General features: G+C 36.7%; 1 protein-coding gene and 1 long non-coding RNA gene across 2 annotated transcripts in view; one reads left to right on the top strand and one right to left on the bottom strand.

Annotated features, from left to right (window-relative positions):
* The window catches only part of PDE4D (phosphodiesterase 4D), a 1,544,760-nt gene that overhangs the window by 121,742 nt on the left and 1,404,766 nt on the right, over positions 1 to 18,252 (top strand). The gene's annotated exons all lie outside the window — the stretch shown is intronic.
* Positions 5,019 to 18,252, bottom strand: part of LOC131280743 (uncharacterized) — a 28,036-nt gene continuing 14,802 nt past the window's right edge. The window contains exons 2-3 of the long non-coding RNA XR_009188436.1: positions 16,520 to 16,594; positions 5,019 to 5,319 (exon numbers count right to left, since the gene is read on the bottom strand). This is a non-coding gene — a long non-coding RNA (uncharacterized lncRNA). The remainder of the gene's footprint in view (positions 5,320 to 16,519; positions 16,595 to 18,252) is intronic.

Genomic DNA, 18,252 nt, shown 5'->3' with positions numbered 1-18,252 from the left:
CTTGATGAGTTTCACTTATTGCACTGACTTTTTTCTTGCTGTTAGTTAATTTGAACTCATTTTTCTACTCTCCTTAGACTTTTTTGTTGGTCTTTTTTTTAGCTTCTTAAATGGATATCTAGTTCTTTTTTATTTTAATTAATTAGCTATTGTTAGAGGTTCCCTCTCACTAGGTTTGCAATAATTAACATGCTATGACTCAGTTCCCCTTGACATGCATTGAGGAAAAACAACCCCCCCCCCCCAAAGCCTACATGTCTGAAAGCATGGCACTTCCCCAAAGGTTGAACAAAGAAACCACATGGAAATGGGAGTAGAAGGAGATAGAGACCTTTACTCCCTTCAGATCAAATTTCCACCTACTCCTCCAGCATTCCAAGAAAACATAACTCCCTAACCCAGGACCCTCTAGCCATACAAGGGAAAATTTTCACCTCCAGGGCTTCCTATTGGCCCCTGTACCTCACTTGGATCCTTGACCCCCTCCCACCGACTATCATTTCCCTGCCTAGGAATGTACTATGTAAATTCAAATCCCCCTTTTCCAGGGGCAGGCTGAAGTCTATTCTTTGGGCCTCCTCCATTGGGAGAGCTTCCCAATAAACTTTCTGCCTGCAATCAGTCTCCGTGTCCCGGTGGGTGCCCCCTTTTCTCCAATAGCTATTCATATTTTTCTTAGGGTTGTTTTATTGATCTTTATTTAACTTTTCTAGCTTTTTCATTTGACTGCTTAATTCTTTTCTTTTCATTAATTAAAAAAAACAACAAGAACTTGAAACACCATGTTTTTCCTTTGATTCTATATTTTACTACAGTTCACCAGCTTTTATATAGATTTTCTCATTAATTATTAATTAAAAATAAAATAAAATTATTAAATTATTATTTAATTATTATTAAATTATTAATTTAAAAATAGCTTATAATTGCCATTGTGTTTTTTCCTTTAATCTGTACAATTTAAGAATGTTTTGCTTTAAGATTTACCTTTGTGTTTTATATTTTTAAGGTCATCTTCTGATGTTAATTTCCATTGTGTTGGTGTGTATGTGCTGCACATGTGTGTGGGTTTTGTGGACAGATTTATGGTCTATAAAAATTTCCACATTTTATAATTTTGTGATTTTTTTTTTTTTTTTTTTTTAGTTTTCCTCTTTTATTTTTATTTTTTTAATTTTTTTATTTTTTATTGACTTTGTAATAATATTACATTAAAAATATATATGTGAGGTCCCATTCAACCCCACCCCCCACCCCCCCTCTCCGCCCCCCCAACAACACTCGTTCCCATCATCATGACACAAATTTTGTGATATTTTTATATGCCCCGATATATGATCAATTTTTTGTTAAATTTTACTGAAAGGTTTTTTTTTGCTTGAAGAATTCAAGCTTCTAAATGTAACTGTTAAATTAACTTCATTAATGGTACATATACTTTATGGTCCCATTTATTTTTTAACTATTTTTTTCTTTAAGGAAGCTGTATTTAAGTATGGCATTAGTACTGTATTTCTATCAATTTCTTCTTATACTTTAAACAACTATATATGCATACATAACATTACTATATACATAATTATGTAAATAACATTGGAATACATAATGTCATCTGGGACATAACACTATTATTTGAAGGTTGCATATTATTTTTTACAGGTAAGCATTTTTATTCTTGCCTGGAGTGGTCCAGGTTCTATTTTTTTCCCTTTATTTCATTGAAAAATGAAAGCAACAGCAAGGTTTTAGTCTTCTATTTATTTATTTTCTTATTTCCTGGAACCAGGTGATCCTTTTTCGTGAGCTTAGGAAAGTTTTCTTTGAGTATCTGTCTGATTACTGTTACTGTCCCATGTTTCATTTACTCTAAACTCTCCTCTAGGAACACTGATTACCAGTGTGTAGCTCCCTAGTCTCTAGTTTTTCACATCTTTCTTCCTGATCATAGTTTTCTTTCTCTTTTTCCCTATGAAATCTTACATAATATTTGCTTAAGTCCACTGCCTTTAGTATCAATTTGAATTCTGTAGTTACTTTAGTTTCCTTGTAATTTTTTAAATACCCTTCTACCTTTTCATCTTACCCTATTGCCCTTTAAAAGACAAACAAAAACAACAAAACAAAACATTAACCCTGTCTTGGAAATTCTTTCATCTATCCTGTTTTCTTTTCATAGATGATACATAGCTTTGTTGGTTTTCTGAATTTTTCATTTGGATTCTGCAATAAATAATTTTCAGAGGTTGTTCTGAAGTTTTGGAAATGCTGAATTCTTTCCTTGTTCTGTATTTTTCCTATTATTTTTTTTCTACTCAATTTTAAGTAAAGCTACAAGGATACACAGATTTGGAAGATTTTCCTTGGTTAGCTTTTTCCTCTGTGATAGTGGTGAGAACTTCACAATCCACCTTATAGGTTAATGGACACTGGTGTTTTTAGTACTCATTTCAATAGCATTTTCTGAGTTTTGATTTAAGTTACCTCCCTTCAGTTGCAGTTCCATCTTTCTTCAGCTCCCATGGTCAGTTACTCTGATACTGTAAGGAGGAACTTTGCATGGCATCTGAGATTCCCAGCGTATCAGGGTTATTCCTCTGTGCTCCATTTACCTTTCCTTCCCATCCCACTCCACAAGGGTTTTACTCATGCAGGCTAAATCTTTTACAATGCATGATAGACAGACCTCTCCCCCCTTCCCCCCCCTTTCTGCTCACTTCTTTTCTGAAAGGTGGCAGAATGTTGTGCCTCAAAGTGCAATTCCCGAAGCAGAGAGCTCTAGGTATCTCTTTCCTGAGAAAGGAAAGTAGGATGTGCTCTCAGTTTTAGATGTCTATGAGCCAAGAGACTGGAAGCAAAATCAGGGTATGCGATAGAAGAACTGAATTCTATGTAGGGTTTTCAAGGTTGGAATCTATATTCCATCTAGATCATAGAATTGGTGTTCTGTTAGCGGCGGTTTTAAGGATTGTCTTCAATGGTGTTAGTGAGAAGATGAGAGGAAGAACACTAAAGGATGGTCATCAGAAGTTATTTTGAACCTGAATTCAGGAGTTGAGAAGAAAAACCATTTTACTTTTATTTAGAGATTGTGTGCTAGTCATAGGATTTTTTGATCTCTGTCTCTACTTGGAATTAGGATGCAGTCCTATGGTTAATATTAACTATGAAATCAAAATGGTTTTTTCCCTTCGTTTCTTTTTTTGAAAATAGAATGCTTCAAAAGAGTACATAATAAAACAGGGACCTAAAAGCAACATGGTGACTAAAATGTAACAGGCGGCCTTGTGGTTGAATTCACTGTAGTGCATTCCTAATGTCTTCTATCTCCTTGGTCTATTTTTCTTTTTGTGGTAGATGTTTACTACCAAAGATAAGAATATCCTTTATAACATTCACTTGCAGCGTCACAGGTAGAAAATGAGGGATCAGAAAATCTGCACAAATTGTTAGATACTTGGACACGGAACCCGTATTGAATTGCACATGTTAGTGAAAGGGATGGAACCATTCAACAAGTTGCTATTAATAGAAAAGATGATACGGGAGCTAAAATTGCTATGAAAAACAAGAGGAAATTGAGGGATTAGAGTGGGAGGGAAAATGGTGAAGGTTAGTGAATATCTATTTGGGTGTGTAATTGCATTTTCGAAATAATTAGTCACCTAATTATGTATCCAGATATAGTAATCGCAGTTCCATAGTTATGATTTATTTTAAGTGTGTAATTTTCTGTTGTGTATTTTTTCTTGAAAAATCAAATTGCAGAGGAATACATTAGTTCGAAATTGCTTTAGGAATGTGTTTATAACCCATTTTAGAACAAATGGAAAAGTTTTCCCTCTTCAAAATGACTATGAAGATGTATAACTTCTCTGATCTCTTAGGTAAACATGTTTATGTTGGCTGGGTGGTAAGCAGTTAGTCAGAAACATGAGAGATTAAGGGGAAAAAACATATTTGTTTAATACAAATGGATTTTATGTACCTTATCAGTCAATTGAGATTTAGCCTATAATCTGCTTTTATTTTACTGGTAGATGTTTGTTGATTTGAAGAAAGATAAAAAATAAAAATAAAAAAAAATTGTCAAACTACATGTAAACCATGGCCAAATAAAGAATCTATAGTTTTTAATTAAGTAAAGGTATTATCTAGAATGCACATACTAAAAGAATTTGATATTCTTTGAGTATAAGATTTATAACATAATTTTGAATTAGTTGAAAATCCTACTCTATATCTGAATGAACTGGCAGTTTCTTAATCACATCCATAAATCATGATTCACTTACAGTTGGAGTGGGTTTCACATTTGGAACATGTTGAAGATGTTTCTCTTTTGAATATTCCAAATTAGGCATGACTTTAAACTTATAACTTTCATGATGAAATAATACTGATGACATTTCCTATATAAGTGGCTTGGAAGAGAAATTATCTTTTATAAATAAAAATGCTTTGGCTTTTTATAATGAAGGTGAACCTAATGACCTCTGGTTGTAGAATAGTGTCAGCAAATTTTATCATAAACGTTGTAGAATAATGTCAGCAAATTTTATCATAAAGTGTATTTCAGTAATTGGAATCCTGTTTTTATTAAGCAATTGGAGGTACAATTCCATGCAGAGTAATTTCCCCTGTATATTGAATTAAAAACATTTTGGTGATGAAATTGAGACACAGTCCCAATTTATAGCATAGTTGTATACTGTAAAATATCACGAGATATATTAATTTCCATCTAACTGCTTATTTTTCTTTCAAAACAGTTTGAATTTTACTGTATCTTCCCCCATCTTTAGTAACCAGATCTACTCATAGTGAATCTTAGGAGTATCTCTAATGATTAATATTTCTCTAAACCTGTAGCTTTTGTTGCTTTATATCTGCTTTTGCCTAGGCTCCTGGTTCCCAACCAGTTCTAATTCCACAAAATTTGGTGAACCCCACACATGATCCTAATTGTTACCTTTAGAATCTATGATTGAGGAAATATTTGATGAGAAGAAGCCATGTTTAAACTAATGTTCATTTTATTAATACCAAAATATTTGTAAAAACAGAAGTGTATATATTTATTAATATTCGAAGTTTACTTAATATATAGATTCTCTTGCAATAGTTTTGAGGTGCCTTCCACCCAGGACATGAGGCAAGGAGATTGGGAAACATTGGCTAATTAAACAGGTCACGTAGAAGGGTCTTTTAAGATATGCTGAATTTGTCAGAGTTTATTATATTTTAAAAGCATTGGGGAGCAGATGTAGTTCAAGTGGTTGAATGCCTGTATGAGGTCCTGGATTCAGTCTCTGGTACCTCCTAAAAAAAAAAAAGCATTTATGAGGATCACAGCAAAGAAATGGTGTGTGTATGTGAGTGTGTGTAAAAATATGGCTCTTATAACAAACTATTTTTTCCAATAATAGCTTGCAATAGAGGTGGGAAAATACCTCAGGGCCCTGGCCCTAAGTGTGTAGGAAAAATAAACCATGGAGATGAGGATATGTCTTCCTTTATTCTGTGTCATCTCTGATTGTCTTAGTTTCCTAATGCTATTGTTACAAAGACCACAAACTGGGTCAATTTAAAACAATAAAAATTCGTTGTTTCGCAGTTCTAGAGAATAAAAGACCAAATTAGAGTATCAGCAGGGCCATGCTTCCTCTTAAGTCTGCAGGGTTCTGGCAGTGGTTTGTTGGCAATCGATGGTGGTCTTAGCTTATGTCATAAGTCAGATCTCTGCCTCTGTCACATAACTGTCTTCTCTGACTGTGTCCAAATCCCCTTTTATATTATGATCAGAAATGATAACAAACTTTATTTCTCTTTAGTGAAAAAACAAACATTGCTTAGGAGCTTACAGATTTTTAAGGAGATTCAGCGATCCTTGACATTGTATTAGTTAACTCATCAAGCCTAACCCATCAAAACAATGGCATGGTCAACATAACTAACTGGCTTTTGGTTTAGGAACAGGACATGGCAATGCATCTGTGTCCATATTCCTCTCTTTATAATATCACTAGTTGTATTGGAATAAAGTCCACTGTAACTAGTCATATTGGATTAGGGCCTACTCTGACCTAGTTTGCCCTCATTTTAACTTTTAATGTCTTCAAAGATCCTATTTCTAAATAGGATCACATTCATGAAACCAGGATTTAGGACTTGAACGACACAATTCAATCCATAACACTGCCCAACGTTGCAAGCCTTGAGGCCGGAGAATACCTACTTTCTAGGGAGATACTGAAATTCCTTGGTAAGAATGAGGCTGATCCTTCCTGCTCCATATAAGCACTGCTGTTGCATAACATATCAGAGCCTCTTAATCGAAAAGAGGTTTAAATAGATAGTGGAATCAAGCGTGTCAGGCCACAGCTCAAAAAACACAAGTCCTCACTCAGGAAAATGCCCAAAGCTCTCTCTGATGAAGTTAACCAGAATATTCTATATCTATGCCTGACTTATTTTCTCAGTCTATCTCAGTGGTTCTCACCTGGGGACAATTTTGACCAAGAGGTATTTGGCAATGTGTGGAGACATTTTTGGTTGTCACAACCGGGGGCAAGTTACTACTGGCTTCTAGTTGATAGAGAGTCCAGGGATGCTACTAATCGTCCCACAATGTAGGACAGCCCCCACTGCAAAGAATTATCTGTAAGAATATATGGTAAAGGCCATCTTAAAAAAGAAACCCAGGGAAACGGACTTTGGCCCAGTGGTTAGGGCGTCCGTCTACCATATGGGAGGTCCGCGGTTCAAACCCCGGGCTTCCTTGACCCGTGTGGAGCTGGCCATGCGCAGTGCTGACGCGCGCAAGGAGTGCCGTGCCACGCAAGGGTGTCCCCCGCGTGGGGAAGCCCCACGCGCAAGGAGTGCGCCCGTGAGGAAAGCCGCCCAGCGTGAAAAGAAAGAGCAGCCTGCCCAGGAATGGCGCCGCCCACACTTCCCGTGCCGCTGACGACAACAGAAGCGGACAAAGAAACAAGACGCAGCAAATAGACACCAAGAACAGACAACCGGGGGAGGGGGGGAAATTAAATAAACAAATAAATCTAAAAAAAAAAAAAAAAAAGAAACCCATAACTCAACAGCTAATATACTTAAAGGTGAAGACTGTCTTTCTCCTAAAATCCAGAACAAGGGAATAATGTCTGCTCTCATCACTTCTGTTTAATATTTTCTGGAGGTCAGAGCCAGTGTAATGATGCAAGAAAAAGAATCAAAAGGCACACAGTTGGCAAAGAAAAAAAGTAAAATGGTCATTATTCACAGATGGTTTATACGTACATAGATAATCCTGAGGAGCAACTCCAACAAAAATTGACTCTAATAAGTGAATTTATCAAGGTCTCATTATCCATCTATACAGCAGTCAATTATATTTATAAATACTAGCAATGAACAATTGGAAGTGAAATTTTAAAAATTTCATTTACAGTAGTATTAGAAGATATAAAATACTTAGAAGTAAATTTAAGAAATTATATGTGTAACATCTATACTGAAAATATAAATCATTATTGAGAGAAATTAAAGAAGACTTAAATAAAGAGATATACCATGGTCATGGATCAGAAAGCTCAATATTATGAAGATGTTAATTCTCCTCAAGTTAATCTACAGGTTCAAAATACTGTTAATCTGTATCTCAGCAGGTTTGTATTTTATAAGAACTGACAAGCTATTCTAAAGTTTATATAAAAAGCAGCACATCTGAAATAGTCAAAATAACCTTGAAAAAGAAGAGCAATACTACCTGACTTTGACTTCCTATAAAGATACAGTAATCAATATGGTGAAGTTTTGACCTAAGGCTAAAAAAATTGATGAGGGGAACAGAATAAAAGTCCACAAATTGACATTGATCTACTCTATTGATTATAAAAAAAAAATCAATCGATTTTCCCTCAAAATTGCACCAAAGCATTTCAATGAGGGAATGGAGAGTCTTGTTAATAAATGATACCGGGACAACTTGATACTCATATAGAAAAAAATGAATTTCCACCCCTACCTCACACCAGCACTAAAACTTAATTCAAGATGGATGACAGACTTAAAAGTAAAAGCTAAAACTCTAGAACTCCTAGAAGAAAATAAAGGGAAATATTTTTCAAATTGGTGGTAGGCAAAGATTTCTCAGGCAAGACTCAAAAATCAATGACCATATACATACTTAAATTAGACTTTATCAAAATGAACAACTTCTGCTCATCTATAGACTTACCCACTTGAATGGCTAAAATAGAAACATCGACAACAAAAAATGTTGGTGTGGAGTTGGAGCTACTGAACTCTTCTACATTTTTGATGGGAATATTAAATGCTATAACTACATTTGAAAAGTTTTTGCAGGTTAAAAAAAAAATAAGTTATGGCCTTTGAACCTGCAATTCCATTTCTATTACTTACCCATAAGAAATAAAATTTTATTTATGCACATATAAAAACTTGTTTAAGAATGCTGACAGAAGCTTTATTCATAGTAGCCCTAAATTGGGAACAATTCACACATTTATCAATAAAAAAATAAATGAACAAATTGTGGTATAGTTATACAATGGAATACTACCCAGGAAAATAAATTAATAAACTTCTGATACTTGAAACAAAATGTACAAATCTCACAGACATAATGCTGAGCAAAAGAACCCAGACCAAAAAAATACTTATTGTATAATTCCATTTATAGAACGTTCTAAAGCAATACTAATTTAAGGTTAAAAAATTACTGCCTCTGGATGGGAAGACTGACTAAGAGGGAACTGACATGAGGGAACTTTGGGGGAAGATGGAAATATTCTCTATCATTATAAAGGTGTTACATTGGTGTATCCATTTTTCATGATTGTGTAGTTAGGGTATATGCATTTCCACATAGGAAAAATTTACCTAAATTTTAAAAAGTGTTAATAATTACAATATTTGCATAAGATAGGAAAGTTCTTTTCATCTTATGAAAGTTTTTTCTTACCTATTTTGTCTGTTTCAAATTTTCCTTGCAAAAATATCTGATGAGCAAAAAAAATTTCAGCTTTTGAGAACTTGCCTTAACCTTTAAATAATGATACAAATATTTTGACATTAAAATATTCCTATTTTTCTAAGAATAAATATCATATGATATTTTTTGCTATTCAGAATTACTTTGGCTATTTATTAATGTGCTTATTGCCTAACTGTAGATCTAGAGTTCTTTATCAAGTGGAAATGGTTGCCTGGCTCTGAATTTACCTTTCAAATGTTTTAAATAGATTCCTACCTGGTGAATATAAAAATGAGGAACTACAGGAACCACCAAGAATGAAAACTACTAGTACATGTTATAAATAAAAATTCTCAGACTGCAATGGTTCTAAACAACTAGAAAAATTTTTGAAAATTATTTTTATGGCCTTAAAAATCTTTCTTTAAGGCAATTTTAATAGTATTACTAAGAATTGTGTTTCCAGAGTTGGTAATTGCCTTAGAAAGGAGATAGGGATCAAGTAGCATGTAATTGAAGCAACATCTTTCAATTTTAAAAATCCCCTTAAAAGTTGACATGATTCATTTTTCTTCTTTATTTTCAAGATTATCTTGTACTTGCATTTGATTGCCATTTGTCTTTTACAAAGCAGTGCATGAACATGTTCAGTCATGTAAATACATGCCAAAAAATGAATGATTCACTTCTTCTCTTTAATATTTCAAGAAAAAGTGTTTTAAGTCAATTGGTAGTCAGTCTTCAGGAACTTTCTAATCACTCCTCAACAATGAAAGCTTGGGAACTAATTCATCAGTTTTCTTGATAAGAAAAGGAAGTTAAAAAAGGAAGTTGTGTAGTTAGAAATGAACATGACCAAGGAGAAAGCTGCAATAACTGGGGAAAAGATCCCACAAATCATTGGGAAACTTTAGAGCTCCTCAATAGACATTATCAAACAAACACCTATTATCAATCAAGACATGTCATAAAAGAGAGGAAACACTTAAGAATTATTCATGTGTTCCAATGACATCATGAGTATGGAAACTAGTTTTAGAATTGAGAGAAATGAAAGCCTTTTCACTTTTATTAGTATTGATCAATAATATTAATCAATTCATTGACAAAGACAATCTTTAAAATATCTTTTGTTGGGGTAGGAGATAGAATCTATTTATCTATTAGGGTCTTATTCACATTGTGGGAATAAACAAAACATTTTATACATAGTTTTCTTTGTAATTAAATCTAAAAACTTTCGAATGGGGAGAAATAGTCTTTGCAACCCTTAACAAAAGTCACCAATATTTGATAGAGTGGCTTTTATTTCCAGAATATGATTGCTTTAGAGCTATAGCCATAGAAGGGCAGATGGTTAACTTGTTTTCACATCCCTGAAAATACCCAAAACTGGAACCATTGCTATCAGTCTCTAATGGAAGTTGTCATTGTCAAGATGTTTTGTGGCCATGTCAAGATGCTGAGTCAGTGTCAAAGTCATTGCTCATTAAGGATGCTGTTCTTTGGACCAATAGCCAAGGTATCCTAACAGTTTTTGATGGTAACTTATACCCCTTTAAGATTGTAGAACATTTTGTTTTTTAGAAAACATTCAGGTTCCTTTCTTTCTGTTACAGCACTTAGTATTTGTCTATTTGTTTCTTTTGTTTATGCCTTTTTTTTTGGTAACATAATGAATCCATTAGAAGAAAGAACTTTTTTTTTTCATCATGACTTCACTTTATCTGTGTCTACATACTCTCCTGGTAGTTATTCTATAAATATATTTAGTTTGTATGAATGTGTAGCTTTTTTTCAAATATGGATTATTCTTTATTGACAAACAATAATTATTTACTTTTTTATTGTCATCTCTGATTAGGTGAATTTTCACCAATCATTAATTTCTTTTCTTCTCTATACTTTTTGTCTACTTAAGATATTCAGAAATTGAATCATTCTCCATTCTGTTATAATCATCTGCTTCTCATACGACTCCCTTGCCAGTGCTTTGTGCCTTCTGTTATACTTTTATTGATGTTGATCTTTACTGTTCTAATTTTACTTCCTTCAACCTCATCTTTACCATTGGCCACTGTTATATGAAATATTGTTGGTCATGTGAAATAAGTGTGTGCTCTATAAAATTATATAATTTACTAAAGCTATGGGCAGACATTACTCCTATTCATACAAAGGAAGTATGCAAATGTTGACTGGTTTGTGATTCAACAGTCATCTCTAGACATATCCAGAGATATGTTTCTTCATCAATAAACTACTATATTATGTAACTTTCATCTCTCCCAAAAGAATTCAAAGGTTTTTTCTACTTCAGCTCATCTGATTTAACAATACAGGAAAAATTAATTAAATGAATGAGACAGAAAATGTACTGCGAAAATTGTAGTGTCTCTAAAACAACACTCAAGTCCAACACTATTTTAGCTGGGGTTTCCTGGTTCATTTTCAGATCATATAAATTTCTATAAAATGGAAATAACTGTGGCGGCTTGCTCGGTCGGTAGAGGTGGGGTCTGGCTGCGGACGAGGGGTCGGTCCAGCTTAGGACGAGGGGTCGGTCCCACTTGGGACGAGGGGTCAGTCCCACTTGGGATGAGCGGTCGGTCTGGCAGCAGACGAGGGGTTGGTCTCACAGGGGTTGCGTGGTTTGGCTGATGGAGTCGCCCAGCGAAGCCAGCGACGAAGGGGTCGCCCGGAGAAGCAGGCAACGAACTGGGGACAAGGGAGGCCAGGCTCTTGTCGGGGGCTCTCAGGACTGGAGGGCGCACGGCAGAAGAACTACCGCGGAGACAAGGTAAACACACAAGTCCAACTTTACTGAGGGAGAGGCAACAGTTTTATAGGGGCTGGGGAAGGCTGATTGGTTGAAGCCACGCCCTGTTCTGATTGGTTGCTGGAGAAAGGTCAGTGGGAGGTGCTGGACGGGGGAGGGGTGGTGGTTAGGGATTGGCTGTCGCTGTTGCTGGGGGAAGGGGCAGGGTTTAGGGATTGGTGGCTGCTGTTGCTGGGGTGGAGGGCAGACTTGAGTTTCCCGCCCACGCCTGGCTGTTGCTGCTGTTGGGGGAAGGGAAGAGGGCAGACTGGATTTTTCCGCCCTGCGCCTGCGCAGGGAGAAAGAAGGCATCGTGCGGCGCTATCTGGGAGGAGGGGCGGCCACGGAAGCATGGCTGCCGAGAAGGGGAGACCCGAGGGCACTCTGCGCCCCTGCGAGCTTCCTTCAGGGGTGGCGGTGGGCCCGACCAACCACCCTATTACAGGGGCAGCGGCTTGGAATAGGCCTACCGCGGCCGCCGCCCCCCGCCAGGTCAGCAAACCACACTTCAGCCCGAGGGGCGACCGCAAATAACTACACAATTAATTACAGTTCCAAAATTTTGCATTTCTTGCCTGAAACTGACTTTTTCTCTTGTCCTGCTATAGCTGTCGTTGCTACATTTTCTTCTGTTAATTTGCATTTTAATTGAGCTTTAAACATTTAACAAGAGGATGGTCCAATAGGAGATTCTCTAACCATCTCAGTAATCAGTAGACAAGAATTATTTTTTACTGCTATTTTAGCAGGAGGGAAGTTTACTCTTCAGGGGTGAGAAAAGAGCTGATAACCTTATAAGCAGACTTTTAATTTGGGGTTGTGATGAGAAAAACAGAGCAGCAGTTAGGAAGAGAGAAATTAGAAGAGACAGATGGTGAGAGATTATGAGGATTTCTAGGATCACTTAAATTTTCTGAAATTTATGCCAGAGTTATTACCAATTAAGGCAAAACGTCAGGCTTATTTTTCTCTCCCACAGACACATTTGATACAGTTATCCTAGACCTTGCATTCTGTTTCATGTCTTTGGGACTTCGAGGAGTTTTAGAATCAGCCTACAGTGAACTTTGTCAATGCTTCCAGCCACTGACAAATGTAAACATTATAACATTTTATAAAATACTTTCCTTTAAACCACTCTAGGGAAAGATAGGAAAGGAAGACTACTAATTTTTAGGTTATGAGCAGTTAGAATAAACTTCTTTCCATTGCAAAAATATAGGGATGATTTTCTCAATGTGAGACAGGGGAAAGATTTTAGTGGGCACAGCATCTGTTGATTTATCTATAATTATCATGCTTCTTTCAAATTTTCTCTTAGGTGAATCAGGAGCTTTATTTTATTATAAAAATTAGCAAATCTATAAGATGATTCTGTAGAATGAATTCTGAGAAATATAAGCTACATGTGTGGCACAGTTTGGTGACCATGGAATACTCAGAGGCTATACCCCAACCTACTGTGATCCTGGATGTTCTTGTTGGGGTTATGGCTATAGTGTCAAGAAGAAAACCAATCTGACATGTAATCGAAAGTAACAAAAATGCTTTATGTTTTCTGGAGAATATCTAAATAATTCATTATAAATTAAAAACTTCAAAATGAAAGCTATGGACAACTCAGTAGGACTCTTAAACTTTGAAATAAACTTTAAAAATAAAGTTTTCTGAATATTAAAACTCTGAATATTGAGTTTTGAAATCTCTGACTACAGCAACTGCTTTGTCTGTGAAACAAAATCCAGTTACACAGGAGATTCCTTAGAGTTAGAAACTTCTTTTGTGTGCGTTTTACCAGTTAACTACCTTTAGCCCTGTCTTTCCTGTGTGTCCAGCAGTGTGCTAAAAGCTGTGCATTTAATGTGCTCTTTGTTATGTTTTGCTATGTAGAGATGTTAAGGACCAAACAAAGAGACCCAAAACTTTTTTGGGAAAAAATAAAAAAGAACATTTGCATTCTGAATCCAGGAATCTCCTGACTAGGTGTGGAGGAAGACTTTCAGATGTATAGAAGAGACCTGGAGGTCAAAAATAGAAGCCAATCCTCATTTGGGGGTAAATGATCACCTAAGCTTTAACTCCAAGTGTCTGATGTAAAATAAGACAAGTATGAGGGTTATCAATATATGCCATCCGTGATATTGTCCTGGAAGAAGAAGAATCAGAGAAATACACTGGCTTGAGGGGGGAATAATACATGGAGTCATCATTCAGGTTGACCTGGATGTCAGTAGCCCCTGGGCAAGCACAAAGCTGTGCTAGAGTGAACGGAAAGTTGCAGAGGTTAAGAAGACCCTTGTTTCATTTGAATCTTTCAATAAATTGTAGAAATATGATTTTGTTTAATCAATATTTGATTTAGCTCCAGGTACATGAACATTGAGGTTCTGTTGAATGAACAAATGGATGCCCCCATTAGAGTGCCGGAGAAATCACAAATGATGTGTAAGAAAGAAAGAAAGCAAGCAGACACATAATACCAAAGGTACATAAATAGAAATAATCAGACAAAGCATGGGGGTATCAAACGGGTGCTACAGACAATAATTGATTTAGGTATTCAGCCATTTAAAACCATTTTAGAAGTTTGAGGGATATAAATTATAGAAGGGATTAAAACACTCTTCTGCCCAGGGTAGGGAACATGAGGCAAGATAAAGGATTGCTATAAGCAAGTCATGGCATTTGAGCTTGATAAGATTTTTATATTCAGAAATGTGTGTCATGTATGTGTAGAAAGGAGAGGAAAAGTGACCTAATCTAGGTTAAGAAAATTTAATTTATTAAATTTTCACTCTACATTTATTGATTGATCCAAAACATTATACTAAGTGCTAGGGAACCAGGTTAAATAAGTAATTTAGTTCTTGTCTTTGAAGAGCCCCTGGCAGTGGGGGAAACTCGGACATAATAATTGTCCTATGCTAGAGACAGGCACACAGTGCTCTAAGGTCTCCAGCTGGTGCCTCCTTCACAGCAGCACAAGAGCAGGGTTCATTCTCCAAGGCTCCAGTCAACTGTCAGCATATATTCCAGCACAGCTTGAAATTTTAAATTAATTAATTAATTTTTTGTAGCTCTTTTTAATACTGTGCTTTGTACTAAAGTTATTCAGGTATTTCTCTTTCATGTAGACCTGGAGTTCCAGGAGGCCATCAAATTGGTTTTATCTTCTTTATATTCCCTTGTCTTGCACACAGAGTAGGCGCTAAAGAGTTTGGGGATTCAATTAAGTTTTGAGCTGATAAAAAAGAAAACATGTATCCTAGAAGGCATGGCTATGAGATGATGTGTCTTATTCCTCTGGGCTGTCAGCCTCACTAACCCAGCCTTTTTCTGTTGTGTTGTATGATTGATGCCAAAAGTAGGTAGTGTTGTATTGAAGTCATAACTTTGATGCTTAATATTATTTTTTGAACTTTGGAGAATTTGCAGGTATTTTAAAGTTCTCATCCCCATGTGGCTAAGCTTTTTCTTTTTAAGGGGGGAAATAGGTGAGCATCAAGAAATCACTCTGCTTGTTTAGCTTTTTAAAAGTATTTGTTAAAAAGTCACCCTTTACCCCAATTTCACATTCAACTTAAGTTCATCCTTACCTAGATGACACTAAGTCAATATTCTGAGATTGTTTAGGAGGTTTCTTATTTTTCTCAACTGAAAACTCAATTACCTTTCAAATGATTTTATAGCTAACAGTAAATGGTCCATGAAGCATTTGAATAAAAATGAGGGCAAACATTTCATGCTTAAATAGCTATAATGGTAGTCAGCATGATGGGCTGGAGTTTCAAAAATAACTGGTGAAGAATCATTTAGTAGCCACATTATACTACTCTGTGGTTTCTGCAAAGATAGCATTTAAAGGTTTTTTGACACACATCTGAGCTGGCAATTTATGATGAGTTTTGTTTTATGTAAACAAGTGTCTATCTTTGCAGAATGAACTTCTATATAAAGCAAATGTAAGGAAAAAGGGCTCTTACTTGGTCTCTTTGTTGACATGGTCTGAGAATGTTGTTATTTCTTTGGAAAATATTACATATTTACAATTACTTGTTACATTTCATGGGAATGATATAACCATATAGCTTCTTTCAGGGTGTGTATAAATCTCCTTTGCCACTAAGGAAACAGACTGATTCTGCTATTTTGTAAATAGGTCCTTAGGGCACTTTTAAGCATTATCAAGTTTACTGGATTGTAGCTACACGGGTTCAAAGTAGCCATGCCTGGGAAACGGACTTTGGCCCAGTGGTTAGGGCGTCCGTCTACCATATGGGAGGTCCGCGGTTCAAACCCCGGGCCTCCTTGACCCGTGTGGAGCTGGCCATGCGCAGTGCTGATGCACACAAGGAGTGCCCTGCCACACAAGGGTGTCCCCTGCGTGGGGGAGCCCCACGCGCAAGGAGTGCGCCCGTGAGGAAAGCCGCCCAGCGTGAAAAGAAAGAGCAGCCTGCCCAGGAATGGCGCCGCCCACACTTCCCGTGCCGCTGAGCTGACGACAACAGAAGCGGACAAAGAAACAAGACGCAGCAAATAGACACCAAGAACAGACAACCAGGGGAGGGGGGGAAATTAAATAAATAAATAAATCTTAAAAAAAAACAAACACAAAACCAAAAAAACAAAAACAAAAAAAACAAAGTAGCCATGCCTGAGCTCACAGCAAAGGGAAGGAGCAGGCATTGCTAAATGGGCATCCTGCTTACCTGAAGTTGTCCAACAAAAATGTAATCAGTGACATTGGCTATTTCTTCACAGAGCTCCATATTTGGTCAGGGGCACTGAAATCACAATATGGGACTTTTAATTTGAGCATGATGAGACCCTTCAAAATGTTTTTCAGATCTGGGAATCTGGTGATTACATTTGAAACATTTTTACAAACATGCAAAGCCAGGCGTGTGGTCTGCTGGCCTTTATTTACAAGTGCGGTTCACTTGTCAAAGTTTATATAAATAAACCTGAAATGAATTCTCTAGTTCATTTCATTGCAACCTATCTTTGACTTTGAGAAGTTATAGACACCATGTAACTCAATGAGTTTGTAATGGCAGTGAACTGGGGCTGGTAAAATAGTATCACTTCAGCAGTGAAAGTCACACATGCCCCCAGATATTGGTTCCTTTGAGGGCTAAAGAGACCCATGGGAGTTATGGTCATGGCCGATGGGGTTAACTACCAGGGCAGATGGCCCCTCTTTGGAAATGGTGTTTATGTGTGATGAATCTGGACTCAGATGGGATCTCCCTTCATAAGACTTTCATGCTAATGTGCTGGAGGTGCAGTTAATGTTGGGGTTTAAGATATATTTAGGGGATTTGAATCTCTGGACTGACAATGTGATAGCCAGATCCTGAGCCTCAACAGACTCCAGCACCTACAATCTGATTTATTGGACTTACCACACTCAGCTAAGATGGAGGTGAAGAAGGACAACCACCACACCATGGAGCCTAGAGTGATTACAACTGAAAATGGGAGGATTGCATCCAGCATCCAGGTGGAATCTGAGCCTCCTCTTGACATAAAGGTGCAATGGACACAACCAATCCAGTGTCCACATAGAAGAGGTGGCATTGGATTGGGAAAAGTGGACATAATGGACAAAGGGTATGGGGAAAGGCAGGAAGAGATGAGAGGTGGAGGCGTCTTAGGGACATGGAGCTGCCCTGGATGGTGCTTCAGAGGTAATCACCGGACATTGTAAATCCTCACAGGGCCTACATGATGGAATAGAGGAGAGTATGGGCCATGATGTGAACCAATGTATATGAGGTGCAGAGGTGCCCAAAGATGTACTTACCAAATCCAATGGATGTGTCATGATGATGGGAACGAGTGTTGTTGGGGGGGCGGAGAGGGGGGGTGGGGGGGTGGGGTTGAATGGGACCTCACATATATATTTTTAATGTAATATTATTACAAATTCAATAAAAAATAAAAAAAATTAAAAAAAAAAAAAAAAAAAAAAAAAAAAAAAGAAAGTCACACATGGTTTTTTTTTTTCAAGAGACTATGTTGGGGTGGAAATCTTCCTCTACTACTGCTCTTTTGCTGTCTTGATTTTGTGAAACTTAGTTTTCTTATTCTTAAACTCCCAGACTGCATTCATTGTTTTCTTCTGTGTTGTTTTTCTATGTGTGAATTCTGATTACGGTAATTTTCCAGTTCCAAAGGGAAGCTATAGGAAGATGTATCTATTTATTTTTCTAAATAAGTAGGTCTTTACAAAAAGTTACATGCTCAAGAAGTAACAGAAGAATTCCTCTTAGCTCATCTCCTTTTAATGGATTAATTAACACTTTATTTTTCCATAAAATCTACACACTGGTGCCTATGACATGCTCGAGGCTATCCTTTCCTTCACCTGGGTCCTTTGGGTGCCCCTTGTGGTATATGTTTATGAAGAGCACTAAATGTGTATGTGACAGTTGTGCTT

This window comes from Dasypus novemcinctus, chromosome 2 (genome assembly GCF_030445035.2).
Source record: "Dasypus novemcinctus isolate mDasNov1 chromosome 2, mDasNov1.1.hap2, whole genome shotgun sequence".
Classification (NCBI taxonomy): domain Eukaryota; kingdom Metazoa; phylum Chordata; class Mammalia; order Cingulata; family Dasypodidae; genus Dasypus; species Dasypus novemcinctus.
Note: the sequence above shows the minus strand (reverse complement) of the source record. Positions and strands in the feature narration are given on the sequence as shown.